The sequence below is a fragment of the Manis javanica genome, chromosome 5, assembly GCF_040802235.1.
Source record: "Manis javanica isolate MJ-LG chromosome 5, MJ_LKY, whole genome shotgun sequence".
NCBI lineage: Eukaryota > Metazoa > Chordata > Mammalia > Pholidota > Manidae > Manis > Manis javanica.
In genome coordinates, this window is record NC_133160.1 from 95,964,123 (window position 1) to 95,987,952 (window position 23,830).

At 35.6% G+C, this 23,830-nt stretch overlaps 1 long non-coding RNA gene across 5 annotated transcripts in view; it reads left to right on the forward strand.

Annotated features, from left to right (window-relative positions):
- Positions 1–23,830, forward strand: part of LOC108401136 (uncharacterized) — a 230,973-nt gene that overhangs the window by 101,765 nt on the left and 105,378 nt on the right. For 3 of the 5 annotated variants that reach the window (XR_012131648.1, XR_001854083.3, XR_012131650.1), the window contains 2 exons: positions 585–636; positions 8,304–9,113. The exons of 1 other annotated variant lie outside the window; for it this stretch is intronic. This is a non-coding gene — a long non-coding RNA (uncharacterized lncRNA). The remainder of the gene's footprint in view (positions 1–584; positions 637–8,303; positions 9,114–23,830) is intronic. One more of the 5 variants, XR_012131649.1, reaches the window with a different exon arrangement.

The window sequence follows — 23,830 nt, forward strand, 5'->3', positions numbered from 1 at the left end:
GACCTCTTCTGTTCCCTTCCAGACCTGTGATTCAATCACCATGGACTTTTTTTTATATTCGACTATAAATTGAATTGCTATGTAAATGTAGCTGGTCTATAAACATCTCAATAAACACTACTTTTACTCCACCACCTTTTTTCCAATTAACACTACTTTTATAAAGCATAATTTTAAAAGAGGAAATGCTACAGTGAGAAAGGGCCCAGGTCATGGCTCTAGATTTGACAAAAACTGATTGCTTGATCAGTCTTAGATGGAAGTATGTGTATCTGCAAATGCATATGTATACTTTATAAAGTATTTTTATGCATTAAATACTCCTATAGTCTTCTGTTATTTACCACGCAGTAATCATGTAGTGATTTTTGTGATTATTTTCTTTCTTTTGCTAGACTATGGACTTCAAAAGGAGAAGTGGATGTTTTTCTGTTTTCTTTACTGCTAGTTCTCTGGGTCCAGGGCAGTGCTTGTCATACAGAATAAATGCCAGTCACTGGGCTGGATCTCTACATGTAATTTATCCCATTTGGTCTTCAAAGCAATTCTGAAGTGGATATTATTATGTCCATTTTCTTTTCTAGATGAGGAAACTAAGGATCCAGTATGGTATCTAATTCACATGAGATTATTCAGGTAAGTAGCAGAGCCTGATGCAAACCGAGGCATGGCTCACTCCAAAGCTCAGACTTGTTCCCTTCACTATGCTGCTTTGGCTTTGAATTCAGCACCATGCTGTGAGTTTTAACCAACATTCTAAGAAATACAGGTGCATTTTGTTTAACATTGTTTTTTTGGTATCATTAATGTACAATTACATGAAGAACATTATGTTTACTAGGCTCCCCCCTTCACCAAGTCCCCCCCACATACCCCTTCACAGTCACTGTCCATCAGCGCAGTAAGATGCTGTAATATCACTACTTGTCTTCTCTGTGTTGTACAGCCCGCCCTGTACGCCCCCACATTACACATGCTAATTGTAATGTCCCCTTTCTTTTTCCCTGCCCTTATCCCTCCATTCCCACCCATCCTCCACAGTCCCTTTCCCTTTAGTAACTGTTAGTCCATCCGTGGGTTCTGTGATTCTGCTACTGTTTTGTTCCTTCAGTTTTTCTTTGTTCTTATACTCCACATATGAGTGAAATCATTTGGTACTTGTCTTTCTCCACCTGGCTTATTTCATAAGCATAATACCCTCTAGCTCCATCCATGTTGTTGCAAATAGTAGGATTTGTTTTCTTCTTATGGCTGAATAATATTCCACTGTGTATATGTACCACATCTTCTTTATCCATTCATCTACTGATGGACATTTAGGTTGCTTCCATTTCTTGGCTACTGTAAATAGTGCTGCAATAAACATAGGGGTGCATGTGTCTTTTTCAAACTGGGCTGCTGCATTCTTAGGGTAAATTCCTAGAAGTGGAGTTCCTGGGTCAAATGGTATTTCTATTTTAAGCATTTTTAGGAACCTCCATACTGCTTTCCACAATGGTTGAACTAATTTGCATTCCCACCAACAATGTAGGAGAGTTCCCCTTTCTCCACATCCTCACCAACATTTGTTGTTGTTTGTCTTTTGGATGGTGCGGGCGATCCTTATTGATGTGAGGTGATATCTCATTGTGGTTTTAATTTGCATTTCTCTGATGACAAGCAATGTGGAGCATCTTTTCATGTGTCTGTTGGCCATCTGAATTTCTTCTTTATAGAACTGTCTATTCAGCTCCTCTGCTGATTTTTTAATTGGATTATTTGCTTTTTGTTTGTTGAGGTGTGTGAGCTCTTCATATATTTTGGATGTCAACCCTTTATCAGATATGTCATTTATGAATATATTCTCCCATACTGTAGGATACCTTTATGTTCTATTGATGGTGTCCTTTGCTGTACAGAAGCTTTTCAACTTGATATAGTCCCACCTGTTCATTTTTGCCTCTGTTTCCCTTGCCAAGGGAGATATGTTCATGAAGAAGTCACTTATGTTTATGTCTAAGAGATTTTTGCCTATGTTTTTTTCTAAGAGTTTTATGGTTTCATGACTTACAATTCAGGTCTTTGATCCATTTCAAATTTACTTTTGTGTATGGGGTTAGACAGTGATCCAGTTTCATACTCTTACATGTAGCTGTCCAGTTTCACCAGCACCATCTGTTGAGGAGACTGTCATTTCCCCATTGTATGTCCATGGCTCCTTTATCGTATATTAATTGACCATATATGTTTGGGTTAATGTTTGGAGTCTCTATTCTGCTCCACTGGTCTGTGGCTCTGTTCTTGTGCCAGTACCAAATTGTCTTCATTACTGTGGCTTTGTAGTAGAGCTTGAAGTTGGGGAGCGAGATCCCCCCAACTTTATTCTTCCTTCTTAAGATTGCTTTGGCTATTCATGGTCTTTGGTGGTTCCATATAAATTTTTGAACTATTTGTGCCAGTTCACTGAAGAATGCTGTTGGTAATTTGATAGGGATTGCATCGAATCTGTATATTGCTTTGGGCAGGATGGCCATTTTGACAATATTAATTCTTCTAGCAAGGAGCATGGAATGAGTTTCTATTTGTTAGTGACTTCTTTAATTTCTCTTAAGAGTGTCTTATAGTTTTCAGGGTATAGGTCTTTCACTTCTTTGGTTAGGTTTATTCCTCGGCATTTTATTCTTTTTGATGCTATTGTGAATGGAATTGTCTTCCTGACTTCTCTTTCTATTAGTTTATTGTTAGTGTATAGGAAAGCCACAGATTTCTGTGTGTTAATTTTGTATCCTGCACTTTGCTGAATTCGATATTAGCTCTAGTAGTTTCGGAGTGGAGTCTTTAGGGTTTTTTATGTACAGTATCATATCATCTGCAAATAGTGGCAGTTTAACTTCTTCTTTACCCATCTGGATTCCTTGTATTTCTTTGTTTTGTCTGATTGCCATGGCTAGGACCTCCAGTACTATGTTAAATAACATTGGGGAGAGTGAGCATCCCTGTCTGGTTCCCGATCTCAGAGGAAATGCTTTCAGCTTCTCACTGTTCAGTATAATGCTGGCTGTGGGTTTATCATATATGGCCTTTATTATGTTGAGGTACTTGCCCTCTATTCCCATTTTTCTGAGAGTTTTTATCATGAATGGATGTTGAATTTTGTCAAATGCTTTTTCAGCATCTATGGAGATGATCATGTGGTTTTTGTCTTTCTTTTTGTTGATGTGGTGGATGATGTTGATGGATTTTTGAATGTACCATCCTTGCATCCCTGGGATGAATCCCACTTGATCATGGTGTATGATCCTTTTGATGTATTTTTGAATTTGGTTTGCTCATATTTTGTTGAGTATTTTTGCATCTATGTTCATCAGGGATATTGGTCTGTAGTTTTCTTTTTTGGTTTGGTCTTTGCCTGGTTTTGGTATTAGGGTGATGTTGGCTTCATAGAATGAGTTTGGGAGTATTCCCTCCTCTTCTTTTTTTGGAAAACTTTAAGGAGAATGGGTATTATGTCTTCTCTGTATGTCTGATAAAATTCTGAGGTAAATCCATCTGGCCCGGCAGTTTTGTTCTTTGGTAGTTTTTTGATTACCGCTTCAATTTCGTTGCTGGTAATTGGTCTGTTTAGATTTTCTGTTTCTTTCTGGGTCGGTCTTGGAAGGTTGTATTTTTCTAGGATGTTGTCCATATCTCCTAGGTTTCCCAGCTTGTTAGCATATAGGTTTTCATAGTACTCTCTAATAATTCTTTGTATTTCTGTGGGGTCCGTCGTGATTTTTCCTTTCTCATTTCTGATTCTGTTGATTTGTGTTGACTCTCTTTTCCTGTTACTAAATCTGGCTAGAGGCTTATCTATTTTGTTTATTTTCTCAAAGAACCAGCTCTTGGTTTCATTGATTTTTTCTATTGTTTTATTCTTCTCAATTTTATTCATTTCTTCTGTGATCCTTATTATGTCCCTCCATCTGCTGATCTTAGGCCTCATTTGTTCTTCTTTTTCCAATTTTGATAATTGTGACATTAGACCATTCATTTGGGATTGTTCTTCCATCTTTAAATATGCCTGGATTGCTATATACTTTCCTCTTAAGACTGCTTTTGCTGTATCCCACAGTAGTTGGGGCTTTGTGTTGTTGTTGTCATTTGTTTCCATATATTGCTGGATCTTCATTTTGATTTGGTCATTGATCCATTTATTATTTAGGAGCGTGTTGTTAAGCCTCCATGTGTTTGTGAGCCTTTTTGCTTTCTTTGTACAGTTTATTTCTATTTTTATGCCTTTGTGGTCTGAAAAGTTGGTTGGTAGAATTTCAATCTTTTGGAATTTACTGAGCCTCTTTTTGTGGCCTAGTATGTGGTCTATTCTGGAGAATGTTCCATGTGCACTTGAGAAGAATGTATATCCTGTTGCTTTTGGATGTAGAGTTCTATAAATGTAAATGTCTATTAGGTCCATCTGTTCTAGTGTGTTGTTCAGTGCCTTTGTGTCCTTGCTTATTTTCTGTCTGGTGGATCTGTCCTTTGGAGTGAGTGGTATGTTGAAGTCTCCCAGAATGAATGCATTGCATTCTATTTCCTCCTTTAGTTCTGTTAGTATTTGTTTCACATATGTTGGTGCTCCTGTATTGGGTGCATATATATTTATAATGGTTATATCCTCTTGTTGGACTGAGCCTTTTATCATTATGTAATGTCCTTCTTTGTCTTTTGTTACTTTCTTTATTTTGAAGTCTGTTTTGTCTGATACTAGTATTGCAGCACCTGCTTTTTTCTGTCTGTTGTTTGCATGAAATTTTTTTCCATCCCTTGACGTTGAATCTGTGCATGTCTTTGGGTTTGAGGTGAGTCTCTTGTAAGCAGCATATAGATGGGTCTTGCTTTTTTATCCATTCTATTACTCTGTGTCTTTTGATTCGTTCATTCAGTCCATTTACATTTAGGGTGGTTATTGAAAGATATGTACTTATTGCCATTGGAGGCTTTAAGTTTGTGTTTACCAAAGGTTAAAGGTAAGCTTCTTTACTACCTTACTGTCTAACTTAACTCGTTTATTGAGCTATCATAAACACTGTCTGATGATTCTTTTTTTCTCTCCCTTCTTATTCCTTCTCCTCCATTCTTCATATGTTGGGTGTTTTGTTCTGTGCTCTTTTTAGGTGTGCTCCCATCTAGAGCAGTCCCTCTGAATACCCTGTGGAGGTGGTTTGTGGGATGCAAATTCCCTCAACTTTTGCTTGTCTTGGAATTGTTTAATCCCTCTTTCATATTTAAGTGATAATCGTGCTGGATACAGTATCCTTGGTTCAAGGCCCTTCTGTTTCATTGCATTAAATATATCATGCCATTCTCTTCTGGCCTGTAAGGTTTCTGTTGAGAAGTCTGATGATAGCCTGATGGGTTTTCCTTTGTAGGTGACCTTTTTTCTCTCTCTGGCTGCCTTTAATACTCTGTGCTTATCCTTGATCTTTGCCATTTTTAATTATTATGTGTCTTTGTGTTGCCCTCCTTGGGTCCCTTCTGTTGGGAGTTCTGTGTGCTCCCATAGTCTGAGCAACTATTTCCTCCACCAGTTTGGGGAAATTTTCAGCAATTATTTCTTCAAAGACAGTTTCTATCCCTTTTTCTCTCTCTTCTTCTTCTCGTACCCCTATAATGTGGATATTGTTCCTTTTGGATTGGTCACACAGTTCTCTTAATATTGTTTCATTCCTGGAGATCCTTTTATCTCTCTCTGCATCAGCTTCTATGTGTTCCTGTTTTCTGGTTTCTATTCCATTAATGGCCTCTTGCATCCAGTCCATTCTGCTTTTATGTCTTTTCAGAGATTGTTTTATTTCTGTAGTCTCCCTCTATACTTGCTCCTTTAGCTCTTCCATATTTCTCTGCAGATCCATCAGCATGTTTATGATTTTTATTTGGAATTATTTTTCAGGGAGACTGGTTAGGTCTGTCTCTGCAGATCCTCTCTCAGTGGTTGTCTGAACTATTTTGGAATGGACTAAATTTTTCTGCCTTTTCATGGTGATAGTCATGGCTATAGGCAGGTTGTGGGTGTGTCAACTGGGAGAAGAAAGTCCTTTCCTTCTTTCTGGATGCCTTGCCCTTCTGCGCTGCCTGTGTCAGGTACCCGCACTCCTGGAGCAGCCACCGGATTAATCCCCTAAGCTGTTGTGGGCGGGGTCTCCATCAGAGCAATGCAGAGCCCTATGGGGAGTGGCAGGCATGCCGGGTGCATTCCTCCATGATAGCGGCACCCCAGCCGGGTAGCTGTGCGCCAGCAGCAGCCTTTGGGTCTTGCTCAGGCAGCTGTGCATCAGACTGGGATTCCGGTCGGCTGCTCGGAGTGTGGCTGCTTCTGGGCTGCTCCTCTGCCACCACCATGGGCTCACTTGGGCTGCTCCCAGTCCCCTCTAGTGCCACTGTCCCCTGCATGCGCTGCTGCTCTCCCACTCCTGGGCCAGTGTGTTGGGGTCTGCGCCAGTTGGGGGAATGACTGGCAGGCTCCTTAGTGCTGTGAGGGGCTTCAGAGCTGTGCTGCCACCCAGGGGGTTAGGGTGCCTAAAGTTCCCCGGGATTCCCAGCTGCTGTCTAAGTGTGCCAGGACGACTTCATCTAGTTGTGGGGTCCATGTCTCTTTAAGACTTGCAAAAAGCACTCACTTTTCTTTTGTCTCAGGGGTGCCGGTTGTGGGGACCTGCCTGCAGGTTTTGCTTTTCCGTTTCTCTAATATCCAGCACCTTGTGCACCGTGTGTCTGCGCTCTGTATGCAGATTTCTAGAGCTAGTTATTTAGCAGTCCTGGGCTTTCACTCCCTCCCCGTTCCAACTCCTTTCTTCCTGTCGGGTTCTGCGGTGGGGGGCGTTTGAGTCCCGCCAGGCCGCAGCTTGTGTCTTACCCCCTTTGTGTGATGTTGAGTTCTCGCAGATGTAGATGTATCCTGGCTGTTGTACTGTATCCACTGGTGTCTCTTTTGGGAATAGTTGTATTTGTTGTATTTTCATAAATATATATGTTTTTGGGAGGAGATTTCCACTGAACTACTCACGTTGCTATCTTGGCTCCGCCTCTGGTTCATTTTTTTATACTAGACTTTCAATATATTTGGGGGCCATACTTGACTACAAAGGCATATGTTTTTGTAATTCTGAATATTTCAACAAATCAATAAAGCTACAACTCTAAAGGTAATAAGATAATTTATTTTGTAGAACAAAATATGATGCTGGGCCGGATATATGCTTTTGTTCTTGTATTGCTAATTTATTTGATTTTTAATTTTTAAAATGTTCTAACCTGAAAAAAAGCCAAGATTACAATTTGATGGATGCCCATGTTCCCCTTCTCTATTTTCACCTCTTAATAATTTCTTCTAGCCTTTCTTCAGTTTTTATAACTTGTCACTCCCCTATAAAGCAGAGGAAGTATGTTCCATCCCCACTCTTACCTCTTTCTCCATTTTGAGTAATACTGACTCTTTTTTTCTCTCTATTTCATTTGTTTTAAATATTTCTGGTGCTCATGTTGTGTCAAATTTGGCCCATGGGAGCCTCTTCAACTGGTGCTTGTGTCTTCTAGATCTAATTCCATTATTCTTTGAGCAATTCCTTGCTTTATGGTACAAATGCCTCCAGTCTCACCTTCTATACTTTCCCTGCTGCAGACCTGAAATAAACTGTTCCTGCAAGATGGTAGTAAATATTTGAATTAATTGGGAATGTCTCAGAATCTTAAACTTGTAATGACTTTGATAGACATCTAAGTCATTATTAGAAGATTCTTATCTTTATTTTAGAGAATTTCAAGTCTTGAGGCATAGTCAGAGTTGAAATAGTCATCTTGATAGTCTATATAACTTTTATGTTTAGATTTTAGTTATTATTGATAATTACTGATTATTGAATTTTTAAATCGTAAGAGGGTATGAAAACATAAAAATAAATAAATTTAAAAACGAAATCACAATTATTTGAACCAAATTTTTTTTTTGCCTTTAGTTTCTTTAACTGTTTCACTGTTTATCCCATTTATCTTTAATTTATTCTCTATCCCCCTTTCATTTGTCTAATCTGTATTTGTTATGCATCTCCTTTTTAATTTGAGATCATCACAACAAAAACATTAAATATATAAAATTAAGAATAAAATCATCACTAGAATAATATAAATATAAATTTAAGAATGGAGAAAACTTTCCATCTACTATATGCAGGTGATAATGGCCCATTTAAATCTGGCTATAAGTTTCATGGCAGCCAAAGGAAAAGAGAGATAAAGCAATTTATATTTCTAGTGTAAGAGAGAAAAAAAATTTTTTTTTACTTCTTTAGGGAAAACAAAATATCTCCTGGCAAGTTTTAAAAGGAATTCATCACATGGAGCTCTTCAGAGGGATCATAGAGTATAGTTTGGACAATAATTTCATTATTTCTACAAAATTAGAAGAAACAGTTTTCAAAAGACTGTCGTAGATTATTTTTCATTAAAAGCAAATGGCACAAAAAATTATAGAAATAGTACATCTTCATACAGTTAATTGTTAAGATCAGGGCTCAAAACATGGCCCATGCATGAGTATTAATCTGTGTGTGGTAGGCAGAAGGCCAGGATGGCCCTCAAGATTCCCACCCCTAGTGTATACATTCTGAATAATCCTTTTCCCTTGCATGTGAATAGAACTTGGGAATATGATGAGATGTCACTTGTGATTATATTTTGTTACATGGTAGAAGTGATTTTCCAGATTAATTAAGATCCGTAGTCAATTGACTGAGTTAATCAAAAGAGAGATTACTTGAAGTGAGTATGACCTCATCAGGTACCCTCTTAAAAGAGATCAAGAGATGTTTCCTCTCCGCCCTTGAAGAAGCAAACTGCCATGTTGTGGATAGGAACATATGTCAGGCAAGTGTGGGGTGCCTCTAGGAGCTGAGAACGACTCCACTTGACAGCCAGCAGGAAAGCAAGACCTGGGTTCTACAATTGCAAGGAACTGAATTCTTCTAATAACCAGTAAGCTTGGAAAAGGACCCTGAACTTCAGATGCAATTGCAGCCCCAGACGATGCCTTGATTTCAACCTTGTGAGACTTAGAGCACAGAATCAGCTACACCATGCTGGACTTCTAAACTGTGGAAATGGTGAGTTAATAAATTATATTTTAAGCTGCTAAATTTGTGATAATATGTAACATGGCAATAGATAACAAATAAACCATGTGTGGGAAAACTCACAGACCAGTAAATTTCTCCCAAATACTTGTCCCAACTTCAGATTTTAGAAAATAAAGAAATAATCGAAAGTAACAGCTGTTACAGAAGTTGGAAACTAGTGTCTGTACCCAGAATTCAGCTCTGGATGAATTTGCCTACTTTGTATTGTTAATTTTTTTTTAAATTCCATTTTCAACATTTTAAATTGAGATATTATGTATTTCTGGCTTTCTTTAAAAAGCAAAAGGAACACTGGGCCCCAATTCTACCTAGAAATAACCAGCTAGTTTAAGAAGTTAGCAATAGTTTCTTCCTCTAAATGGGACGACTGTTTCCATTTTGTTGTATTCCCCTCCACTCTGTGATTGCACCAAGTTACTTTTCTGTTTTCACTGATTTGTATTATCTGTGTTTCTGACTCCTGTATTACAAATAAGATAAATTACAAGATAAATATGATAAAAAAAGAAGATATATGTTACACATTACAATATATATAAATTTATTCATGTATAGATATATAGTACATGTGTACTTATACATTATTTATAAAAGTAATTCAGTATGTTTTTCTTTAAGAAAAACTCACTTCCTTTTCCTTCTTCATTTCATGAAGATATTTCTAATTTGGGCAACAGTTATTGTTAGGTTACCCTAACAATAACAGTAATAATAACAGTTAACTGTTTTGGGTCACTGACTCTTTAAAGCCCTTTTAATGCACTGCTAAAACTACATAAAAATGCTAGTCAGTGTACACAATTCCAGTGTTGAATATCTTTTCAGACTTACTCTGTTAACAGAAGTTAAGAGAGGAAAGATGCTATAAAGATCGTCATTGCAAATTTAACCATTGTCTTAACTCCTCAAGTGGAATAAGAAGTCCTGGAGCAAGTGTGCTAGCCATATAGTTTATTCACAGTGGTATAGCTACAGATACTGTTATTTAATTTCTGTTACTCAACTTCTGTTACAACAAAATTAATGTTTTTGGATAGAGCATGTAGATGAGCACAGAAATCCTAATTTCGGGGAGGAAACTATTTTGTGTATTGCAAAAGTGGTTACAAATTATTTCTATTCCTCTATATTCCTCTTTTTGTTTTACAGTGTGATTGTTGTATAGCCTTCCATAAAGAGGTGCAATCTATATATTAACATAATAGGAATACGGTGACATAAACAAAGCAAATCTATAATTACCATCCATCTCCAGTGAAGCCAAGAAAACCATTTAGGCACCCTAGGCATTTGTGAAAATTTATCTATGATATGATGGATATTGTCCAACTGTACTTGAACCATCAGACAAATTAAAGCAGCCCATTTCTGGGATCTGTTCACATCCCATATGTTCTTTTAACCATAGATAGTCTATAGTCATGAGATTTTGGAGTGCTACAACTTGCACCCCTCCCAACTCCTGGTTGAGTTCCAACAGTACAGATCCGGTCAAATTCGTTGTCTCACTGTATGCACATGCCAGCCTAGACATCTCCCTCCTCATTCTTATGGCAAGTCCAGGAGATGGTGGGCTGGATGCAGCCACAACCGCAGCATCGTCCGAATCCCTGTGGAGGCTTTTTGATGATCATCCCCCGGCACAAGTCCTCCAGAGAGTGCTGATGCCGGAAGCTCCTCCTCATATCGTATCTTAGTTCATTTTCTGGTTTTTTATTAGTTGATTCTGGGCCATACGACTTCATATGAATCATGGGAAAATAGAAAATTTGATAGAAATAGAGACTTTACTTATTGGGACTTGCTTCTCTTGTTGCTTTTGGAAATCATACATCTGTCATGATGTGAATGAACCTGGGTGAGTCTGGCAGGAACCATTATCTGTGGTTCCCTTATCTAGTTTCTTCAGCAGCACCAGCCGTTCTCCATACATGTGAGTGAAGCTTTGAACACCAGCTGACCACAAATATATGTAGGGTGGCTAACTCATCCTGGTTTGACTGGAACTTTTTCAGTTTTAGCACTGAAAGTCCTGTGACCCAGGAACCTCTCCAGGCAAACCCAGATGGTTGGTTATCACAGACTCATGCTTGAATCCAGCCAACATGAGCAGAAGGAACATCATAGTAGGTCGACCCAAATTTCTCATCCACAAAATCATCAACTAATAAATGGTTGGTTTTTGTTTAAGCCATTCAGTTTTGGCATAATTTGTTGTGCAGCAGAAGTTAAGTAATACAAACTTTTAGAGACTTATCTAGTTCATTTAACTCATTTTTGAGGTGAGACAGTTGAGCTTAAGAGAAATAAAATGACATACCCAAGATCACTTTTCTGGTAGGTTTTAAGTTTGTCAACAAAAGCAAATCAAAGCCACTACTAAGAAATTCCAACACCTATCACCCTAATATATATTTGAGTAATAGTTTATCAAAATTTCATACTTGATGAATATCTGATAATATATATAAATATGGGGATTCTATATAATGCAGCATTTAAGAGCAAGGGTTTTGAAATCAAACAGTTGTGAGTCCAAATTCTCCCAGATCATTTTGGACCTTAGGCAACTTACTTGTCCTATCTAGTAACTAGTTTCCTCATTTGTGAAATGGGCATGTTTGTACCCAGCTCTTAGGTTTGATAATGTGAGAGCTAATTTAATTCAATAATGTGAAGTACTATGTAGAGTGTGCTGTGCATAGAAAGGACACCATAAATAGTACCTATTGTTATTACAAATATGTAGGTCATGGAGTCATTAAAAACACAATTTTGTGCTGTTTCAGTATCTGGTTTTGGACAATCTAGTAGTGACCTTGGATTGAGTCTTTTCCATCACTAGTCCCAGATAGAATACATTCTGAGAAACAGACTAATTTTAGTTATTTTATGCCTCATTTTTCCTTATTTCTGTAAACACCATCAACATTTACCAATTCAATATCAGGAAACTGTCTGTAGTTAAGCAATTTCATTTTTAATAACTTCTTTTCTGTTGTTACCTATTTGAAAATAAAAATCCTCCACACATAAACCTTGGTTAAAAACTTTCTGTATCACTTTTATTTGCAACTATTAGTTATCATATGAGAGCTTCAGATAATTATAAAGGAATATAACTGAGGGCATTAAATAAAAATAATTCAAAATTAGCAAAACTTGCTTTAAAACTGTTTAAAGGGTGAAAGGTAACTCAGAAACCAAAGAACATTAAAATATTTTGATTGAACCTATCGTCACAATGAATGGCAGGCTGTACAGTTAATAAGCGGAAATCCATTCAGGTAACCAAAAAAAAAAAAAACGAACAAAAAAAAGGCACCAGCTGTAAACCTCCAGCTGCAGATAGAAGAAAGGAACATTACGGAAGAAGCATTTTAAGTCTCTCCAAACTGTAGTTTTTGTGAATGACCATTGTAGTGTCTCCGGTATGGGAGCACATTAAGAAGAAAAGACAAGATCAACACCGTGACCACAACACAAGTCTCAGGAAAAGCATTGTCAGTTTATTGTTGAAGGCACATTGTTTAAGATTTCACTGCGGAAAATATCCCTTGGTATTTCAAGGGCAAAGTTGCATCTCCAAAACTCCCTCTGCTTACAGTTGTCTTCTGGTACATTCCATGGTAATCAGCCCAACTCTTGATAAAGCGATATCTCTGTAGGTATCTAATTTAAATAATCAATATGTAGAATCTATATAGAATTTTTCAAAAGTAGAAATTGTGACCTCTGAATTTGACATTAACATGTTTTCATACCATGGAATAATATTGTATTTAAGAAAAATTTAGATGTGGTTTTATCTCAGTAAATGAAGATAATATGATAAGGTTTTATAGAACAAATTAGGTACTCTGTCATATAATTAATATTTTTAAATAAAATTGTTACCAAGTAGAGTATGACAAAGAAGCTCATTGCATTTTTATTTTGAAGACAATCAAAAAATAACATAACTTTAACCCTGTATATGAAGAATATATTGTTCAGTGTGTTAAAGGTGTCTAAGTGTGTACTTGTACAGAGGAAATATCTTTTTTATCTATACGATAGGTCTAAGGCACAATAGCAGTATTACTAGCTTCTCCAAGTAACCCCATCAGGGAGCCTTTCTCTCTCCCTAGTGAGACCAGAATGAGTTAGTAGTTCAAATTCCATTGCCCATTCAGTCTCCTGGGACTTCAAACAAGAGAGACGATTATGATGGTGGGTGCTGGATTGTAGACTTGTGTCCACCATTAATTAAACTGAGTCTGCCTCTAGTTCATATTATAGCCTCCAGTGAGTGACACTCGATGGCATGGCTTAGAGACGGGCTTGCATGGACTGTTTGAACTGATGAAACTGACATTCTGCAAATGAAAGCTTGTTACTAGTCCCCTGAGTTTATCAAAAGCCACCAATTACTTCCTTGGTGGATTGTCTTATGTAGTAGCTAACATTCACTTTTATATTGCCTTTTAAAAAGCAGAGCCTAATATTAGTAAATAAGATAAGAAGTCTAAGAAAGTCAACATAGATGGCTTAATAATTGTATGTTTTCTTATCTGAGAGATAATATTATTTGTTTAGATAACAAGAGTAACTTAAAATGATCTGATTTTAATTTTCAATGATCTTAGTTAAAAAACATGTTTTTTTGACTTAACTAGGTGAAAATATGTGTTTATAAATGAGTCTAAACACTTCAAGATGTTTACCCAAGACAAGAAGAGTTATAAATGTAGAGACTTAAATTACATTTCAGTAAAGGACAATATATATGGTGAACCTTGTTAGGTTATTATAATGCTTATTTCTGTTGCTGAACAATCTTTTATGAATTAGTAGGCTTTGCCCAAAGATTCAGAATACCACAGAGGAGCATAACTAAATATTGAGTCAATGGTTTCCTTTTTCAAAGGAATAGGAATAAGAAGAGGATCTTGTTCTAAACTCCTCCAATAGTTATATTAAAACATTTTAACTTCAAATTGATTTTTCAGTGGGGAAAAAAAGAGAGAGAACTGAGCTCACAGTCTGAATTAAACTTAGAAAATAAGTATTTATATTTTTTGAACTTCTTATTCTTAGAAGCCTAATCAGTGACCAAAAGGCTGCAATAGTTTGTTTTACTTTTGCCCATAGAATATGTATGTGCATTTTATATAATGATGACGCTTTTAATCTTGTAAGAACCACATCCAGCAATGAATCACATTCTTTGAGTGAATAATTCAGTCCTTGACGCCAGCCTCTGAGGGGAATATTACGGTCATGCTGTCTGAACAGTGTGGTAGCTATGGCTACCTATATAATTCTTCGCAATGAAAAAAGTGACAATGACATTAAATTTAATCAGGTTCCCCTTTTCTGTGGTTCCCACTGGGATGAGCCACTAGTGTCTTGCCTTAAATATTCAAAGGCTCTCCTGAGTAGTTTGCATGTGTTCATATACTGGGACAATGTCCTGCTAATACAGAACAATAGATCTGTCATGTTTTTCTCCTGCAAGTAGATGTGTCTAAAGTTACTAAGTATAGGGCTTGAGGGCTATCTTTCCCTCAGGGACCATCTTAAGTCCTAACAAACTGCAATCAGGAAATGTACAAAGACACTAAAGTGTAATGAACTTGATTATCTGCGTTGGAAACTCCAATGGGCTAGAGAACTGTGTTTGCTAAATAATAAAGCTGCCTGGCATTTTTTTCTGTCACACTTCATTTGATATGAAAGGCACAGTATAGAATATCAGTACAGACAGACAGCACCGTATATTTATGCCCTTGTATTTCTGTAAAGTGCTTGTGGACATCACTTCTTTTAAATCATATTTGAGATATTATAATATATGTATATATATTTTAAACCCATTGTGAACCTCTGGAAGAATGGAAGCTAACTTTTAAAGTTTCAAAGGATGAGAAAAAAAAGGATATTCATTACAGTCATTTGTGAGTGCTTGCAACAGATCTGTGCCATTGTCAGCCACTGGTTTAAAAATCTAATTGCTCATAATTTTGATAGTGGAGGAACTGAAGTAAGGGAATTGCAATAATCTCTTTTTTTCCTCTGTTTCATGTAGGCAAAACCAACTAAATAAACAAAAACTAGCTAAAACTTTATTTCTAGGAAAGAACTGCATCTTGAGGATAATTAATTGTACATGACATTTTCTACTATCTAAATAGAGTAACCCTGTCATGGGTTATATTTAATCCTTTAATCCTTAATATTAAAAACTGATGTGACAATTTTTAGATAGCATTAATTAATATATTTGTGTGACATATTATAAATCTAAGAGCAATATTTAAACAGTATACCATGGCCATAATACAAAAGATGAGCTTCATAATTCTTTCAGACCTTTGAAGATGCTTGACTAATTCTACCTACTTTCTTGTATTATATATAAATAAAATAGAGGTGGAAATGGAGTCTGTGGTAAATATTGAATATTTCTTTTTCTTTTACTTTCTTGTTGCTTTTATTGAGTGTTACATTCTATTGAAATCTTAGGATTCTTTGTGTTATAGATATGCATGTGTAACTCCTACTGACATCAATTTCATTGCCTGAAAATTATTAAGTTCATTGCACAATTGAAAGGAAGATTAATCCATCTGTAGCTTTATGTTTTCATTCACTAGGTAAGTATTTGAAGATGGAGAACTTAAAATTGTTTCCAATGGCAAGATCATAGTCAAAGAAGTGAGCTTATCATAAATCTGTAAGAAATTTATCCTCTAATGACATATCATTGACCTCAGAGTCATGGAAGAGTTCAAGGTCAACCAGTGAGACACTCTCAGTGGTCAGCTATTTCTGACTGACTGACACTTGTTTTTTGAAAACCTTTGAAAATGTGATTTCATGTTTATCAAACTTTGACATAAAGCATGTGTGCAATATAGTAATAGGGACCTTATGCTATGGCTTTCTAATATAAATTTGACACGCAATATATTGGTATCCTCTTTAAGACAGATCAGTGTCATCAAGGGGGCAGGAGGTCAGGAATGAACAGTCTTATTGAATAGGTTTCAGTCAGAGAAAACAAACCTTTCCAAATGGTCCCATTTGTAGACCTAAGACACTGCAACTCAACTCTCTCTACTTTTCCTATTGTTTGGCAATAGGGAGATAGAACAAATCAGTAACCTATGCACATATGACAAAGATGACATGAGATCATCAATCAGGGTACAATGGAAAGGAGTCCAGAGAGAATTTTATGTGGGTGCCAGAACTTCCTAGAAACAAGAGTAGTAGGACAAATTTATCTTTATGACTTTTTATGCCTCAGCACCTTATTTTTCCTGCCTCATGATTAGTTTTCTTGAATATTTCTTGCATTTTGCTAGTTAGGTGTTAGCTGATAGTGCTTACTGTCTGACCTATTTCAGAATATATGATAGTGTCTTGAAATCTATAATTCCAGCCTTTCTAAGTTTCATTATACATGCATACCTGTCTCTTAACCCTCTCATTTCTGTCTTTTCTACTCAGTTCTTGTTTTGAAGAAATCATGTGTTTATCTCATTTTTGCTAGTAGGTTTGTTTGCCTGGAATCCTTGAATCTGAAGGAGTTTATCAATAAGAAATTGCACTGCTACATCAAACACTTACTTGTCTTTGTGTTAGATTTCAAGATTCTTTGCTGTCTCTTATATTTCAAAGAAATAACATTAAAAATGATTTCATTTTGAAAAAACAACGTTTTGGAAAGTCTCTTAATGCATGTTCCTTGAAGGAAAAATAACTGAAAGCATAAGTATATTTTAATATATATAACTTCATTATATGGAGATTTCAGCTGTGAACATTTAGACTGTAATAATTATTTTGCCATTAGAAATTATATTGTTATTAATGCCTTGTATCAAAATCACTTGTTGTTGCTGAACCCTTTGAAAATAAGCTGCAGACTTCATGATATTTTATTCTTAAATATCTTAGTGTCTTCCAAAAGCAAAGTCACTCTTCTACAAAATTTCATACTACTTTCCAAAGACTTTAAAATGAATATAATAAGTTTCTAAAATACAGCCCATAGTCAGATTTCTTCAATTGTCCCCAAATGCCTTTTAGATAGCTATAAAGCTGAAAATTTCCAAATTTGATGAAAACCGTAAATCAGTAGATCCAAGAAGCTCAACAATTTCTAATCACAAGAAACAATCAATGACATCATGGCATATAATAATCAGATAATAAAAAGCAGTAATTTTTGAAAGAAAACAAGATTGTCAAGAGAAAATCTTGAAAGCAGCTAGAATAAACAAAAAAAACACACATGCTTTTGTATGGAGGAACAAGAATAAGAGTCATAGATTTCTTTTCAAAAAACAGTTCAAGTAAGAATACAGTAAAGCAGCACTTTAAGGTGCAAGAAGAAAAGATAGGATTCTCTACCCAGCAAAAATGTCTTTCAGAAATGAAAGTGAGATACTTTTGCAGAGATACAAAAGCTGGAAGAATTCATTATCAGTAGATGTGTGATAGAAGAAATGGTAGAGCAAGTCCTTCATGAAGAAGGAAAATGATACCAGATAGAAACATGGATCTATATGAAAGAATAAAGGACACTGAAAATGCCAACAGCATAGATAAATGTATGACTTTTCTGTTAAAATTTTAAAAAGATAATTGACTAAAGAAAATAAATGGTATATTGTAGGGATTATACCTATACGGAACTGAAATGTCTGACAAAAATAGCTCAAAATCTGGAAGGGGAGAAATGGAAGTATACTGTTCTAAAGTTCTGATGCTGTATGTTAAGCAGTATAATATTACTTGAAGGTAGACAATGGTAAGTGAAGGATGTATACTATAAGCCCTTAAGCTACCACTAAAATAGTAAGACTAAGATTTATAGCTAATAAGAGGAAAAAGAAAAAAAAGGGAATCATAGAAAAGAACTGATCGAAAGGAAGTCGAAAAAGAGGAAAAGAGAACCAAGAACAGATGGGACAAGTAGAAAACAAATACCAAGATGGTGGATTTAAACCAAACCCTTCCCATAATCACATTAAATATAATTGGTTTAATGTAATATAAGGCACTAAAAAGGTGCAGGGATTTGTTTGCCACAGATATCCTTTTCAACATTTTTACATAACAGAACTCCTGAGTTATAATTTTACACACAGTTGCCCAATATGACATTTCCCAGCCACCCTTGAAGCCAAGTGCAGTCATATAACAAAGTCTTGGCCAGAGACCCACAAACACAAGTGTTTTGTACCACTGTCTGGAAGTGCCCCTAAAAGGAATGGTTCTGTGTGCTCTATGCTTTTTCCCTTTTCCATAGGCTGGGGTTGGTGAGAGGGGGAGCAGCCTGCTTGGGCCATCCTGTAAATGGATAAAGAAACAATATGTTGAGGATGGCATGGCTACTCTTTCAGCCCTCTCCTATATACCTCTGAACTGTTTCAGGAAAGAGCAACAAACTCCTGTCACATTTAAGCTGCTTTCTTAATTGGATTACCCTAAAGCATACTCTGAGACAAAGACTTGGATGCAGTTGATTGGTTTGGGAAGCCAATCTAGGAAGCCCAGGCAAGAGAAAAAAGGCAATAAAGGATGTACTCATGTGTGGGCAACTGTAGTTGTGGGAACATCTCACTGGGGACTCTGCAAGCAACTCATTTTAAAATCATCCAGCAGTAAGAAGGGATTCTGGGACATTAGTCAACTGACTCCCCTTCCCCTTGGATAAGGGTGTTGCCTCCAAAGGGTCTTTAGACTCCAGAGCTGTCAAGTTCTGAAAACCACCTTCATGTGTGACTGCTAGTAGAGCAGTCAGTGATATGGGGTGGATCAACGTACCTGACTAATATAGTTTTATTCTTATGTTTTCTTATGTAAAAGTAGCTCAGCTGTCATAATTAAATGGAAAATTTTTAATAAGAAAGTGACAATTACTTAGTATTTTGCTACAGACATGTAGGACTCTACCCTCTATTTCAAAAAGTAGTGCAGAATCACTTATTTCCATATTGCTTTATGGAATAAAAATAAGCATTATATAGTCTGATTTGTTAATGTCAACTATACTTCACAAATTTGGTGTGAAAATGTTGACTTAAGACCTTCATAATTTTAGTAATTACTGACTGTTCCATTGTGTGATTAAACTTTTCAAGGTCTAGATGATCATTTCTTTTACAATTTATTATGGACATTTAGGCATCATGGTTTAGTTAATTATACCATAAATTCTCAGACTCTTTACTTGTTAGTCACATTACAAATGCCCAGACATCATACCTTAAATATTTTTACTAGTAAATGTAATAGTATCTGTTTTAAGTGGGCATAATAAGTTATGTGCCCAGTATGTGGCCTTTGGCTTCTCATTTAATGCACAGTAGGTGTAAATTAATATATAACAGCACAGCTTTTCTGAGGGCTATAACTAGGCTACACCTACAGCTGGTTTTCAATGGAGAAAATTCTCTTCTAAAATAGCCGCTACTTGGTGCTTGTGTCCAAAATTTAAAGATTTCCTCTTGGGTGTACCACGCGTTTCAAAGATTCTACTTTGTAGAGCTTTTAAGAGAGGTACTAGAGCAGTTCAATAATATCAGGTAAGAAATTGTTTATTTTTACATTGCTAATAACTAGGGAGCTAAGTTTTTGTTATTAAGGTTTTAAAAATATGTATTTTGGGGATATATAGTATAATATTTGATAAGCATTTCAAAGTTATTTTGAGAGGAAGGAAGAATGCTGAATTTTTTAAAATTCTATTTTGAAAAAAGAATATAAATAGAAATCAAAGAATCACATTAAATGATCACTATCATTTCACAATAAGTGACCATTTTTTTATTTAAAAATATGTATTTCTTTAATGACTGCATTTGGATGTACCATCCAAGCCAATTTTAATACAGCTAGGATTCTGAAAATTGGATTATACAGTCATTCTCTCCATTATAATGAGAGTGTCAAAATCCAGCATTACTAGATTCTGTAGTTAATGCCCAAACCAGAAACTCAACAACTATGCAATGAAGGTAAATTCTTCCAATGGCAAGAATAGCATGGAAGGATACATGATAAAAAGTTAGTGATGGCTAACTGTGGATGAAATTGTACTTATACTTAGCAAATAGGCTTTACAGTCATAGAATGATATTGCAAGATGAAGTTCTGGAAAAAGAGTTATTCATAAAGTGTTCATGGGCATATCAGTTAGTGTAAACTTACATAGAGAGTAATTTGGTAATGTCTCTCAAAAATTAAAATACATATGCCTTTTTCTTGCAATTCCATTGCTAAGAATTTATGGACTTATCCTACTTAAACTAATAAACAAAAATATATGTGCATGGATGCCCATTTCAGCAGAATGTAATGTAAGAACTGGAAGCAACTTATATATTGATAGGGAATGATTAAGTAAATTATGATACAATTATATATCTATAACATTTAACTATTACAAAGAATGAGGTTTCCTTTTTTTTTTCCTTTTTCTTTGAATATCCCTGGAGAATGAGGTTTACTTTTGTGACCAACATGGAAGATTTTCCAATATACATTTTTAAAAGAGAAAAGATAATAAAGAACAGCAGGTATATTGTTTCTCACATGCATAAAATAAGTACATGTGTATGTATGTATTTATATTCTTGTTTATGTCCCACAAATTTCTGTAATAAGGCCCAAGAAACTATTAATTTTAACTCCAGGGAGAGGGACTTGGGTTTGGAGGAGAGGGAGATATTTATATTTATCTTACTATCTTCAGTCTATTTTAATTTATTTAAAAATTCGTATTCATGAATTATATTCATGTTATTTTTATAATAAATAATTACATTGAAAGTAAAGTTGAGCCATTTTTATAGACCCCTCCCACCACCAATTTACTGATAATGGAACAATGGAGAAATATAACTTCACTGGTGTCCTAATATTTTTCAAATATACTGCCTCTGAGGAATGACTTAGAGTAAATTGAAACTTAATAATTTTCCATTCTTTCTGATTTTGCTTCTTTCATTTAGTTTGGTTTGATTTTTTTTTTAAGAGAGTAATCATCCTTATACTTTCCTTATAAAATAATACTGTTTACTAAAGAAGTCATATAAGCTATAATCAAATTTGGCAGGCTTAATTTATTATTTTTCCATCACATGAAGTTGTTACAAAATAGTAAATGACATAAAAGCCACGGGCAAATTCCATTCTGGCAAATTTTCCATTATGAGTATAAGGAGATGGCGGCAGGAGGAGAGGGCAGGGGAGAGTTGTCACAGGATTTGCTGGCAGCTGCCTTGGTGGAGCTTGTAGGTTGCTCTTTTTCCTTATTAGTGTCTGAGGATGGGGCCTAAATATGATACAGATTACCTTTCTTGGGAAGTTCCTCACCGAGAAGAGTCTTGCTTTGTCTCCCAAGCTGCATACCTGTTCTGAGATGCACTTCTAGTCCAGGAGAGGGTTATTTGTTTCATGCACTTTTTATTAGTGAAGTATTTTAAATACTTTTATTGTAATTTATATTTTTCAAAGTGTTGAAAAGTATAAGGATGTGAGTTTCAATCCACCAACCACACATATGCACAATTCTACCTTTGAAGGACAATTTTTAGTATTATATTACTATTTAGTATTTTAGTGCATTTAAAAATACATAGCTGCATTACATATATCATCTTAGTCGTTTTTTTGTTTCAATTATTATATGCCTCTCCTCTCATTGTTGAAAACCTTCCTAACCATAATTGTTCATGGATGCTTAATATTCCATTCTGAATTTACCATATTTTGCACAACCATTCATCTAAATTTGGATATTTAAGTCAATTCCATTTAAAGATTTTTAGCCATTAAAAAGAATGCCACTACAAAGGAGCTAGACGGTATTACGCTCAGTGAAATAAGCCAGGTGGAGAAAGACAAGTACAAAATTATTTCACTTATCTGTGGAATATAACAACAAAGCAAAAACTGAAGGAACGAAACAGCAGCAGACTCACAGAATCCAAAATGGACTTAACAGTAGGGTGGGTGGGAAGGGAGGGATAAGGGGACTAAGGGGCATTATGATTAGCACACATAATGTGGTGGGGGGGGCACGGGGAAGGCGGTATAGCACATAGAAGACAAGTAGTGACTCTATAGCATCTTACTATGCTGACTGACAGTGACTGTAATGGGGTTATGTGGTGGGGACTTGATAATAGGGGGAATGTAGTAACCACAATGCTGCTCATGTGAAACCTGAGCATAAGATTGTATATCAATGATACCTTAATAAAAAAAAAAGAATGCCACTACAAACCTCTTTCTTTAATAATTGTTAACTATAGTTCTGATAATCACTTCATTTGTTTCTTTTTTTCTTTTTACATTTTTGTGCCTATTTTGGAATAAAGCAGTCATCTAAGTGTTTTTTTATTTTTTTAGTCCTAAAAGTTTCATACATGTACTCACATAGGCGAAGTAGTTATCTCAGGTTAATTACAGCATATTCAGAGATTTCAAGGGTGGCTTGAATTGGTAGCACTTGAAGCTGTTTATCTGTGTGTATCTCTGAATGATGAATAAAAAAGTACAGGAAAAAAACTGGATGCTTAGGTTGAAATGACTGTAATTCTCATATCTAGTCATTAATTCATCATAATCTCCTTATAAACAAAACATTTATAATCTTAATTTCTTATTTAGTAAGTTGTTTCACTTCAGATTTCATTGAAAGTAAAGGTTCTATTGCTTGAAAATGTGTAAAGGACCATTAAAAGAGGGTTTGACTGTCCAATGAGAGTACACATGGTAAGCAGAGAAGTGTTAAGTCCTGTTCATGTTATTTATCAAAGTCACATCAAAAGTATATTTTCTTAAGGGGAACAGAATCATTATTCCCATTATAGTAGGCAGCCCTGGTTTTGCATAATAGTGTGAGACAGTGAAAATAACTATGCAAATGATCTTAAAGTCAGTGGGAAGAAATTAGGATTGTTCTGTGATCTTCGAACACTTTTGTCAGAACATTAAAAACTCTCTTACTGTTGTTAGATGTTATACATGTATAGTGACCTTCAAAAATTATAAAATTAATATTTAGAACATGTGATACAAAACATTAGAAATATTGAGAATTAATGTGTTTTCTATGTAAAATTTTTAAGTGAAGTTTGAACAGTGCTTCTCTTCCCATTGTGTAACTTACAAGGAGTGGGCTTCCTTTCTATGAATTGCTCCTTTTTAAATTTGGATCAGCTTCCAGAATTTTATCTTATGCATTTCAGCACTGGGAAAGATGTCTGACAATTCCTTGGACATGAACCTTTTTGCTGAAGTCACTTCCTCTGGGCATATTTTCCTTTTCATTACAACCATTTTTCCCATTTACGTTTGCCTTCACTAAGTTCCTTTTGCTGGAGTCTTTAATGGTGACAGTGTTTGCATTCATATGGTCAACCATTCCTTCTATAAATATATTTATGTTAGATTCTGATTTCCAGCATTTCCACTTTCTTTTTTTCCCTGCAGTTTCATCTTTAGTGGCCAATTCCCTCTTTTGATTATCCACTTTTGTAAAATGTTGCCTGAGTTTGTCACTAGGAGATAAGGACACAGCACAACTGCACACTTTACTGTCTATGTGTGAACTGAGTAACAGATGCTCAGTGACTAATCATGAACAGACTTTGAGAAGAAGTGATGCTATTTCACTA